A 5552-nucleotide genomic window follows, 5' to 3' on the forward strand; every position below is an offset into this window, starting at 1 on the left:
TCATAGAGAAGCACCATTTGAGAAACTAATACAAACAAGTTGACCAAGTATAGACTTCCAATTACTAACTAAAATGTGATGATGGATTCAGGATAAAATGAAAACCATATTGGTTTCATGTTCATCTATATAAAAATTATGGAAATACATCTATACAACACTACAAATAAAAGAACAACATTTTACAATCCATTAGAAAACATAAGGTATATGCATAAACATAAAAGAAGAATCTAGATCATAGAGGCTATGAGTTTCTAAGTTTCATTTCTTAAAAGCTCTACTATTTTATAAAAAAATTGTTCATATTGTGTTGTCTAAGTTCTTTTTTGATCAAATTTTGTTCCTTAGTCTTGTCATAAGTTTAACTAATTTTTTAAGCAACGCCAAAAAAAATGAAAAGAGTTCTCAATGTTGAAACTTGAGCTCTGATACTAGATGTAACTCCCCACATGGGAACCCCAAATAAATTAACCTAATGTGTTATAAAGTTAAGCGAACTATTTTTTTGTTAGAGTTTTAAAAATATCAAAGTAACAATAAAGAAATAATATACACAAACACAATAATTATACATATAAATTTACAATACACAATACATATTTTACTTCTCAATGGTTCCTTCTATAATGCCTTGCTTGGAGATTCTTGGAACAAGGATTCTATATATATATATATATATATATATATATAAGTATGCATGCACATGACAATCAAAATACTAGGATCACGAGGATCGCAATGGAAGACTTAACCATAATCTTGGCAACCAACAAATGTCCAAACACTACTACCAAGCTGACATGCTCAACTTGAAGACTGAAAACCAATGACAATAACGAAATTTGAAATCTTTGATTTGTCAAAGCTTGGTAAAATAGGAAAGCCTAAGGGTACTAGAAACACCAAATTGCATTCTTTGGAAAAAAATAGAGATGTCTCCTATTTTTCACGTAAGAAAACATAACTAACAATCTGCATGAAGAAGTGCACTAAGCCATGTGAGAAACTACTCTCATATGAAGGTATGCTTGGCCCAGCTGCCAAAATCCACTATACTCATGATGAGGTTTGCATGAGGAAGTACTAGAAGCCACATAAAGAAATGAAAGCTTACATGAGAGAAAAAGCCAAGTCTCATGCTATAGAGAGTACAATCTCGCATAGGAGCGAGTACAATCTCACGTGAGCATTTACAACAACAAGGTGATCCCACAATAATGGGTTCCACTTTTTGACTAATTTTGACACTAAAATCAATATTTTTAAAACAAACCTCATGTTTGAGTGACTATATCTCTAAAACTATAAATAATTTGAAGATGACATAAACTAGTGATTTTTAGTACTCTATTCTTACTTTGTAACCATATTTTTTAGTCTAAAAAAACTTATTTATGTCAATTTTTTCTTCTCCTCTGAAAAGTGGTACATAATAAAATTCAATATTTTTAAAGAGTGACAGTCCGCTTGACGCACATAACTCTTTTTCTAGAAAAGATAGTGAGGTAATTCTTTTAGTGTTGGATTTGCAACATCAATATCCAGAGGATTCATTTGGTTTGATTTAATTTGGTTGAATATTATATAGTTTATGAAGTTTTGAAGGGACACTAATCGTAATTCAGACATAGGTTCATTTTGACACAGATAACTTGAAGTCAATTTATCATAATTCTTTTTTTTTTTAATAGAAATCTATCTCAATAAGCTATTTCCTAGATATTTTTCAAAAAAAATTTGACCTAATTTACTAATTTTCCCGAAGTGTTGAAGTCAGTTGATGTTCAATTGGTAATGAACCTATGATGAGTTAAACTCATATTTGAAAGTCTTAATGATTAAAATATGTATTACAATTATAGTAGTTGGAAAGCTTGCTCCGAGTAGCACATTTTGGCATTTTTTAATTTTATAGTAGGAGATATTTCATCTACAATTATGGGTGTCAAAAGAGCCAAAAAAAAATTAAGAAAAAAGGGCCAAAAAAATGTAATTTTACATGTTCATGCAAACATGATGTTTGCAATGAACATATAAAGCATGTTCGCAATGAACACGTGTTCATAGCAAACATGTGGTCCAAAAAATTTTGGCCACCAGAAATTGAACAAGACATGTTCGTGTGAACATGTCTAATATTTGACATTCACATGAACATGTAAAAAAAAAAAAATTCCAACATCAGCTTCAAACGGGTCAGCTTAAAAATAGTGAAGCTATACTATGAATTCAAACAACGATAGTTTTATATAGTTATTACACAAAATTTATCTTGAGGCAAGGAGTAAATTTTTATTTTTTATGATTTTATAATGGGAAATAAGAAAGGAAGGAAAAACAAATATGCGAGGAAGAGATCTGATGAAGCAGAACAAAGAAATCTTCATAATACTATGGCACGTTATCATTGAATTAAACAAGGTATGTAATTTTTTATATATTAGTTTTTTTTATGGTTTTGAATTTAATTATGTTTCAATCTTATTTTTTTGTCTAATTTGATTTATTTATAAATTTTCTGCATCCAATCAACAAGGTGAAGGAAATGTTGAAGAAGGCTCAACAGAAGTAGAAGAAGTGCATATCGGAGAGAGATCAGGAACACTCCCTACGAAATCTCAAACAATGAATGTTGAAGAAGGTTCAAGATCACTCCCTACAAAGGTTCAAATAACAGAAGTTGGAGAAGGGTCAGCATATTTCCTCGCAAAATCTGAAACAATGAATGTTGGAGAAGGCTCAAGATCGCTCCATATAGAAATTTTAGTAATAGAAATCAAAGAAGGGTCAAGATCAGGTGCAAGAACTTGTATGGATGAACTCCTAAATATTGACCAATCTATAAAGAATGATATTTCTCCAAAAAAATTAGATCATTTACTTAAAATGGATGTGGATAAATTGAGAAGACTTGCAACTACTGTTCAACCATTAAGTTTATCTAAGAAAAGGTCATTGAATAAGAAGATAAGAGAAATTATGGCTCAATTTGATAACATTGAAACACTTGAACAAGCTCAAATACTTTAACTTTTTCTTACACAAAAGAAGTTGCAAGAGGCATTGAAATTGTTAGGTTTAGACACAACATCAAAGAAGAGAAGATTTTCTAGCATGCAAACTAATATGATTGAAAAAGTTAAACAAGGTTTGAGAAATATAGGAAAATACTCTCGAACTAAAGATAAGTCCATGGCAAGAAAAGTGATGTTGATGTCTGTTGTAAATAATAATATGACCCAAAATAGACAAATATCTTCAATTTCATCTAAAATGGGTTTTAGTAGGAAAATAATGAGAAAATATATTAAGAGAAGATTAATTGTGGATGACAGTACTATGGAGGGAAATTGGGAAATCATGTGTACAACACCTCATTTTGATAAGATTGAAGAGTCATTAAAAAATTTAGTCATATCATTTTGGATTGATAACATTTGTCCTTCATCAAATAGTAGAGACATTATTAGGCATAGGATTGTATTTGGTCAATATGAACATCATACAAAACATTGGTTGGACACAACACATCATGAGTTATATGTGTCATTTTGTAGTGAACATCCTAATGTAAAAGTTGGGAAAATGTTGTTTGAAAAATTGAAGCCATACTTTGTGAGGTCAGACAAAGTGTTTGAAACGTGTTGTCATCATCATATTAAGTTTGATCTCTACTATCAAGTATTTCAAAAGTTTGTAGAAGACACATATTCTTTTCATGTTGCTCCTCCTAGTAGGAGAAGTGAGTTTATATCATCCATTCTATGTGACAAAATAGATGATCCAGCTGATCAAATAAATTGCACCAAAGGATTATGTGACACATATGGTGAATTGGCTCTATTTCCTTTGAAAATTGAAAATATTGATGCCAAAAAAAATTGAATTGCAGAAGTTACAAGTATGTCAAGAATGAAACAAAGTTGGGGAAAGAGACAAAAAGGTTGGAATATGTTGAAGAGGAGTTTCCTATTCTAACATTTATGGATTGATTTAATAATTTGATTAAACCTTATATTCATCATGCATTTTTTACAAAGTGGCAAGCACAACAGTTTCAAACTTTGAGAGATAATTTCCCACTTGGAACGATTGTATCAGTTGTTGATTTTGCAGAGAACTATTCCTTTGTTCATTAGAAAGCAATTCGATTAGATTATTACTTTTCTAAGAAGGTCACTATTATGGTACATTTTTGTTATAGACATGCATAGTTAGATTTGGATGGTGTTCAGAGTACAGTTCAAGCATGAGTAATTAAAAAGGAGTATTATTTTTATATAAGTGATTATAAAGAACATGACATTTACTATGTCGAACATTGCTTCAATATCTTCTTTTCTTTTTTGAAAGAAAGAAACATAAATTTTGATAAATATTATGTTTGGTCTGATGGATGTGGCGCATAGTCCAAATCATCTAGACCATTTTATGCATTCTGTAGATATCATCAGAATGAGACTATAAAACACATATGGAATTTCTTTGAGAGTGGCCATGGAAAAGGTGAACATGATGGTGTTGTAGCTTGCATCAAACGTGCTTTGTGAAAGTATCAAATGAATTATCAAGAAGTTCATATAAATGATGCACATGATGTTGTTGAATGATGTAAGACACATTTTGCATTAGATGAGGTTGGGACATCATTAACAACGAGTTGACAAGTACCATATAGAGTCTTTTGGGAGATAATAGGTATGGATGTGTACATCTATTTAATTTTTATGCAATTAAGTTATAAAATTTTATTGTTAAAATTTATTTTTCAATTCGTTGAAGTTTAAATTTAATTTGTCCATAATTTCAATTTAATGAACTTTCAGGTGTTAATAGAAAAAACATACATGGTTGCAAGAGGATAGAAAAGACAAATTCCTTACATTCAGTCATGAGTGTAGATAATTGCAATTGGACATTGAAGACAAGAGAATATTCATGTTTTCGTGATAGTTTCATTGATGAAGATTATGAAGAATGCATCAATCAAGCACATGGATATATAGGTGCATTGATGTTACTAATTCATTTGATAAAGATGATGAAAATTTTGATGATATTCCATTGATTTCTGATGATTATAATCATATCTCAAGATTTGTAAAAGTGGGTAAGTATCATAAAAATTAATCTCAATAAGTTTTATTCAATTATCAATTTGAACTGTCTTATATATGTATTGTACACATACAGATGTATACTTGTTATGCAGGAGATGTCTTTGCAGTGATTGGTGAGCCTGGAATCATGAAGGTGTTAGTTATTATCTATTGTGATGTACTACAGAGAGGACAAAGTTATATGACCTTGAAGAAAGTGATGGATTGTTGATCCCCATAGGTAACTTTATATGAATACATATAAATATATATATCTAGGTAAATTTATACTTATCAAATTTTAAAATACTTAAATTTGTGGTGCAGGTTCTGTTGTGATAGAGGGAACATATTTGAAGCAAGACAAAATAGTCCAACATTGAATACACTTTGTTGATTATCAACCTAACAACAAGGTTTTACAATACAGCCACCTAGTCATTGCTACTG

This window comes from Cupressus sempervirens, chromosome 6, assembly GCF_028749045.1.
Source record: "Cupressus sempervirens isolate cs-2001-9-10 chromosome 6, ASM2874904v1, whole genome shotgun sequence".
Lineage (NCBI taxonomy): Eukaryota > Viridiplantae > Streptophyta > Pinopsida > Cupressales > Cupressaceae > Cupressus > Cupressus sempervirens.